This window comes from Salvelinus sp. IW2-2015, unplaced genomic scaffold (genome assembly GCF_002910315.2).
Source record: "Salvelinus sp. IW2-2015 unplaced genomic scaffold, ASM291031v2 Un_scaffold5988, whole genome shotgun sequence".
In the NCBI taxonomy this organism is placed as follows: Eukaryota; Metazoa; Chordata; class Actinopteri; order Salmoniformes; family Salmonidae; genus Salvelinus; species Salvelinus sp. IW2-2015.
This window is the reverse complement of record NW_019947253.1, coordinates 11,313-19,026: the sequence shown is the minus strand read 5'-3', so window position 1 is coordinate 19,026 and position 7,714 is coordinate 11,313.

The window sequence follows — 7,714 nt, the reverse complement described above, 5'->3', positions numbered from 1 at the left end:
AGGAGAGGAGAGGAGAGGAGGAGGAAGAGTAAGAGAGGAGAGGAGCTTCTATAATTCTGGCTCTGTGTTGTCTTGGTGTGTTCTTAGGGTTGTTGTTCTGTGGGAAGGGTGAACCTTTGCCGCAGTCTAAGGTCCTGAGTGCTCTGGAGCAGGTTTCATCAGCGTCTCTCTGTACTTGCTCGTTCACTTTGCCTCGATCCTGATAAGTTCGCAGTCCTGCCAACTGAGAAACATCCCACAGCATGATGACTGCGCCACCGTGCTTCACGAAGGAAATGTTTGCCAAGATTCCCTCCGGATGTGAAGGCTTGGGCATTCAGGTCAAGAGTTGAATCTTGGGTTTCTCAGACAGAGAATCTTGTCTTCTCATGGTCTGAGAGTCTTTAGGTGCTTTTGGTAAACTCCAAGCGGGCTGTTCATGTGCCTTTTTTACTGAGGAGCGGCTTCATTGGCTGCACTCACATAAGGCCTGATTGGTGGAATGCTGCAGAGATGGTGGACAGGGGACCAATAAGTGTAGAAACATCTCAGAATGACCTGGAAAAGGATGCACCTGAGCTCAATTTCCAGTCCTCATAGCCAAAGGGTCTTAATACTTAAATAAATAATTATTTATGTTTTAAATATTAATACAAGTTGCCAACATTTTTAAAACTGCTTTCCACCTTGGATTATGGCGGCATGTGTGCTAGCTTGCGAGATCAAATTTTTAATTTTTTTATCCATTTAGATATAATGGCTGTATGTAAAAAAAGCAGGGGTCTGAATACTTTTCGAAGAACTGCATACTGCACACACAATGATCACAGACTTTTACACACACTGACTTACAGAGTCTCAGCCTCAGTGTGAGATAGGCAGATTATATGCTAGCCTTTCACACAGCCAACTGACTGTCACGACTGTGGACTGAAGCTACAGCCTTAATATGCCCAGTCCCCAGACCTATACACACCCTGACTCACTGACTGTCAGACTGTGACTGAAGCCTACAGTTACATATGCCCAGTCCCCAGACCTACACACACCCTGACTCACTGACTATCAGACTGGAGTTAGCTACACATCCCCAGCTCCCGATTTGACAAGACATCCAAGAACCAGCGGCAGAGGGAGTGGGGGTCAGTGGGGACTAGGGGGGGGGGTTATTAGAGTTCCCACTGACCCCCCTCTTCACCCTTCCATTACCCCTTCCCCCCCCTCTCTATCCCTCTTTCATCACATCCGTCCTGTTCATGAGTGGAGGGATGAAAAACACTCCATATATGGTGAAGAGGCTGCATGAGGCAGGGCAGCCACACAGCAGTCAGTCTGCAGCAGCACTCGGGAGTAATGCTCATGGGAATACATAAAAATGCATTGCATGTCCTTAGAACAAACCTCCCTGGCTGGGGAGCCTGTATGCAGTCGTAAGCGTTGTGTACGTGGTGGAGTCGTATTTGGAGGACTTGGAGGAAGACAATAGAAACTCGATATGGGAGATTGAATAGTAGAGAGTGAATAACATGGCATTGTTGCTATGGGGATCAAGCACTCGCAAAACCCAAAACATTATGAATCTTAAAATGGTGTTTTTAGAAACTTGACTTTTATAGTTTAGATTTATTGATTTGCGTTATTTGAGCATAAAACTAAATTAACATTGATGGGAATTTTATAAGGGAAAATATGTTTTTGTAATAAATACAAAATCATTTCAATATTATTAATTTTCATGTCAGCTCTATACCAGGAAATGCCCTTGTCTGTAGCAAAGATCCCAATTTATAAATTCTAAAGACTGGCAAAAATGTATATTACCTAAAAAAAAGTTTAGTGTGTAGTGTCTTACAATATCCCTCTGTGACTTTAAAAACTATTTCTCTCAAAACTTTGATTCCTAAAAGATGTGTCCTGAGATTTGGTTTTATCCGTCGGATTGGTCTAAAATCCTAAATGAATCAGGAATGAGCAGTGCCACCTATACCATAAGGACCCCTTATTCAGGTCCCCATTACATCTAGTGCAACAGGACCAGACATGGTCTAAGAAAGTTCTCTACTTTTGATAGATTTAAACAAACAAACAGTATTGGAATCACCATGGTCAAATCAAATCAAAGTTGATTTGTCATGTGCGCCGAATACAACAGGTGTAGTAGACCTTACAGTGAAATGCTCACTTACAAGCTCTAACCAACAGTGCAAAAAAGGTATTAGGTGAACAATAGGTAGGCAAAGAAATAAAACAACAGTAAAAAGACAGGCTATATACAGTAGCGAGGCTATAAAAGTAGCGAGGCTACATACAGACACCGGTTAGTCAGGCTGATTGAGGTAATATGTACATGTAGATATGGTTTAAAGTGACTATGCATATATGATGAACAGAGAGTAGCAGTAGCGTAAAAGGAGGGGTTGGCGGGTGGTGGGACACAATGCAGATAGCCCGGTTAGCCAATGTGTGGGAGCACTGGTTGGTCGGCCCAATTGAGGTAGTATGTACATGAATGTAAAGTTAAAGTGACTATGTATATATGACAAACAGAGAGTAGCAGCAGCAGCGTCACAACCATAAACTGTCAAATCTATCTGCCTGATAGATAAAAATAAAATATCCATTTTCATTCAAATATATGGGTTGTTTTCCCCCAAGGCGTACGGGGCAGCAACTTTATATTCAATACCAACAAGGACTGTAAGGTAGCTGACACTTTGGTCAATCAACATGTATATTTATAAATGTTGTTAAGACAAATATTTCAGATTGTACCGTCTTCCAAGAATCCCTGAGCTTTTAAACACCCGTTTTTGTTTCTCTCAGCCTCATGAAAAAAAAATGGTGTAAAACAGCATGAGATTAGCTATAAAACTGTAGACGCCTTGTAGAGTCCGTGCCCCGGCGAATTGAGGCTGTTCTAACGGCTAAAAGGGGGGGGCGGGGGGGGTGGCAACTTCAATTTAGGAAGGTGTTGGCCTATGTTTATGTACACTACAGTGTATTATGTGTGTTAGCGTGTCCGAGCTATAAACACGGGAGACAAACATACCTGCAAACAAATAGAACCTTAAGCAAGAAAAATAAATAAATAAGAATTGCTAATGTTAAGAGTCGTTGGATGGGAGTACCCTCAAGAGAACGTTGCCATACACTGCTGGCTACTAGCCTCTATGTCACCAGTTAGTGGGCATCAACCGTTAGCAAAGCTAAATTGTTACTCTGTCTCTTTGCTCATGACCTCTATCACTGACTAGCCCGCACGGTAATCGTCTTCCAGATGTGGCTGCTGGGAAATCAGAGGCAAACACACAACAGCTAACTACGGTGGGAGCCAGAGACGACCACACACAGGCTAACTAGCTGGGAGCAGAGACCGAACACACACGCTAACTAGCTGGGAACAAGCCGAACCAGGAAAAACCAGTAACTAGCTGGGAACCAGAGACGAACACAACAGGCTCACTAGCTGGGAACGCAAGACGCGCGACACACAGCAGCTAACTAGCTGGGAACCAGAGACAACCACCACGCTAACTAGGGCTGGGAACCTCGCAGACGGCAAACACACACGCTAACTAAGCTGGGAAGCAGAGACCAAACACACACAGCTAACTAGCTTGGGAACAGAGACCAAACACAGCACAGCTAACTATGATGGGAACAGAGACCAAAAACACACACAGCTAACTAGCTGGGAAGCATGAGAGCGCAAAGCCACACAGCTAACTAGCTGGGAAAGAGACTCGGAACAAACACACACATCGGCACGCACGCACCACGCACGGCACGCGGACGCAGCGACGCACCGCAGGCAGCGCACCACGCACGACGCACGCACGCACGCACGTGCACTGCACACACGAACACACCACACGCAACACACACACACACACACACTCACAAACACACACACACCACACACACAGTACACAGCACAGTCACACACTACAAACAATTGTACATATAGCACACACACACACACACCACACAGTCACACAACACACAACACACACACACACACAGCACATCAGCCACACCACACAGAGCGCACGCCACACAGCCCACCTCCACACACCACAGCTACACACTCACCCATAGCGACTTTTTCTGGCTTGACACAACACAACCTTACACCTTAAAAACAGACAAGTGTATATCACACATCTCAACAGGATTAGGGTTCAAGCCTGCCTCTACACGAAGCACACAAGCATCTCATCATGTTTCTAGAACGAGCATGCATCAGTGTGTGTACATCATCAGTGCGTCTGTATGGTATGAGTAGTGGATGTGATGTAGTGGGGTAGGTGTGTTACGCCTTGTGAGTAGTTTGCTGTCGTGTAATGTGATTGGAGTGTGTGTGGTGTGAATTTGTGTTGTGAGTAGGGGTATAGTGTGTGGTTGTGTTTGTGCTGTGTCTATGACGTCGTAGTTAGTGACATGCTGTGCTCGAGTCGTTCGGACCTGTCTAGATGTCTGAGTCGATATATTGGTTGAAGTAAGTTTATATTTGGGGTGTCAGATCGTGATCTGTGTGATGGTAGTGCGTTGTTGTTGATTGTGATGTGATGTGTGTGTGTGATTGTATAGATGTGGTAGGTGTTAGTGTGAGTGTGTGTATGTGTGTGTGCGTGGTGCTCGTGCGCGAGGTGGTGCGTGCGTCGACAGTGGCGTCTGCGAGTCTGATACGTCAACCTATACGTAGGTTGCGTGCAGTACAGTGCGTGCGTGCGTGACGTATAGCTCGTTGATGACTCGCGCAGTGCTCTAGCTCTCTGACTGATTTCTAGCTAATGTTATTTGCTATAATGTAGTCCGTCTTGTGATTCCACTGACTACTATGTTTAGCTGTGTGTGATTCGTAGGTAACTTGCTGATTGCCTATGACTAGTTAGCAATTTGGTCTAGCTCTTAGTTTGGTTCGGTATCCCAGCTATTTTAGTCTGTGTGATGATCTAATCTCTTGAGATACTCTCGACGGTTAACGGAGCTTAGTTTTACGTCAGATGTATCTTAGTTAATATAAATGAATAAATAGACAACAAAGAATAGTATGTAAAATAAAATCCACCAAGATTAACAATGATAGATAGAGAGAAAAATAAAAGATTACATAGAATAAAGAGAAGACAATATTATATAGAATATGATAAAAGATAACTAAACTTCAACAGACTAAAATATAGAATAAAAGATATGAGAGAGTCATCACAAACATAGAGAGAGATATAAAACTGGATTAACAGAATTATATATAGATGTAGATATCTCAGAGAGAAAAAAATAGAATATAAAAATATACAACAAAAAACAAAAAGAAAAAAAAAACAAAAAAAAAAAAATAGAGGTAGAAAGAGATAGATACATAGAAGAAAGATGAATAATTTGACTGTAAAGAATGAAAAAAGAATAAGAGAAACAGTGATATGGAGAGAATATAAAGAGAAATTAAAAGGAAAAATAACAAAAAAAAATAAAAAAAAAAAAAAAAAAAAAAAAAAACAAAAAATTAAAAAACATAAAACAAAACAAAACAAAAACCAAAAAAAAAAAAAAAAAAAAAAAAAAAAAAAAAAAAAAAAATACAACCTAACTCTAGTTAATCATAACCTCTCTAATTCTTAGCTACCTACAATGTAGTTTAACTAACCGCCAACTGTAGTTTAACTAACCCAACTCTATGTTTAAGCTAACCTAACTCTAGTTTAAGCAACCTAACTATAGTTTAACTAACCTAACTCTAGTTTTAACTAATCTAGTTTAACTAACTAACTCTAGTTTAATAACCTAATTCTATTTTAACTAACCTCTCTCTAGTTTAATTAACTCTAGTTTAACTAAACCTAACTCTAGTTTACACTAACCTAACTCTAGTTAACTAACCATTCTAGTTTAACTAACTCTAGTTTAACTAACTCTAGTTTAACTAACTTAACTCTAGTTTAACTAACTAACTCTAGTTTACTAACCTAACTCTAGTTGAAACTAACCTAACTGTTGTTTAACTAACTAACTCTAGTTTAACAACCTAACTCTAGTTTAACCACCAACTCTAGTTTAACTAACCAAACTCAGGTTTAACTAACCCAACTCTAGTTTAACTAACAGCCAACTCTAGTTTAACTAACCAACTCTAGTTTAATACCTAACTATAACTAACAAACTCTAGTTTACACTAACCTAACTCTAATTTAACTAACTAAGTTGTTTAACTAACTCTCTCTAGTTAACTAACCTAACTCTAGTTTAGCTAACCTGACTGTAGTTCAACTAACCAATCCTAGTTGAACTAACTACCTCTAGTTTAACTAACCTAACTCTAGTTTAACCAACCTAACTCTAGTTTAACTTTAACCTACCTCTAGTTACTAAGCTAACTCTAATTTACTAACCTAACTCTAGTTTAACTAATCTACTCTCAGTTTAACTAACCTAACTCTATTTTAACGCGCTAACTCTAGTTGAACTAACCTACCTCTAGTTGAACTAACCTAACTCTAGTTTAACCACCTAACTCTAGTTTAACTAACCAAACTCAGGTTTAACTTACCTAACTCTATTTTAACTAACCTAAACTCCAACTTACTTAACTCTAGTTTAACTAACCTAACTCTAGTTTAACTAACTAACTCTAGTTTAACTAAGTATAGTTTTAACCTAACTATAGTTTAACTAACTAACTCTAGTTTAAACTCACTATAGTTAACTAACTATAGTTTAACTAACATCTCTCTAGTTTAACTAACTGTAGTTTAACTAACCTAACTGTAGTTTAACTAACCTAACTGTTTTAACTAACCCAACTCTAGTTGAACTAACCTACCTCTAGCTTAACTAACTACTCTAGTTGAACTAACCTAACTCTAGTTTAACCATCCTAACTCTAGTTTAATAACCTAACTCTAGTTTAACTAACCTAACTCTATTTTAACAACCTAACTCTAGTTTTAACTAACCTAACTCTATTTTAACCAACGCTAACTCTAGTTTAACTAACCTAACTCTTTCTTTGTATTAAGCTACTAACTCTAGTTTTAACTAAACCTATCTCGTTTAACTAACTATTTAGTTTTACTAACCTATCCTAGTTTAACTAACCTTCTCTAGTTTAACTAACCTAACTCTAGTTTAACTAACCTACTCTAGTTTAACTAATCCTAACTCTAGTTTAACTAACCTCTCTAGTTAACTAACCTATCTCTAGTTTATCTAACAACTCTAGTTTAACTAACCTAACTCTAGTTTAACTAACAAACTCTAGTTAACTAGCCTAATTCTTCTAGTTTAACTAACCTCTCTAGTTTAAATAACCTAACTCAGTGTGAATCTCAACGCAGGCGGTGGTAGCTATAGGTCCAGTGGCAGAAATATTGTTGCTATTTCACTATCAAATTGATGCGCGCCCTTGCTGTTGTTGTTGCTGTTGTTGTTGCTGTTGCTGTTGTTGTGTGCTTGTTGTTGCTGTTGTTGTTACTGTTGCTGTTGCTGTTGCTGTTGTTGTTGTTGTTGCTGTTGTTGTTGTTGCTGTTGTTGTTGTTGTTGTTGCTGTTGTTGCTGTTGCTTGTTGTTGTTGTGTTGTTGTGGTGTTGCTGTTGTTGTTGTTGTCTGCTGTGTTGTTGCTGTTGTTGTTGCTGTTGTGTTGTTGTTGTTGGCTGTTGTTGTTGCTGTTGTTGTTGGCTAGTTGTTGTTGTTGTTGCTGTTGTGTTGCTTGTTTGTTTGCTGTTGTTGTTGTTGT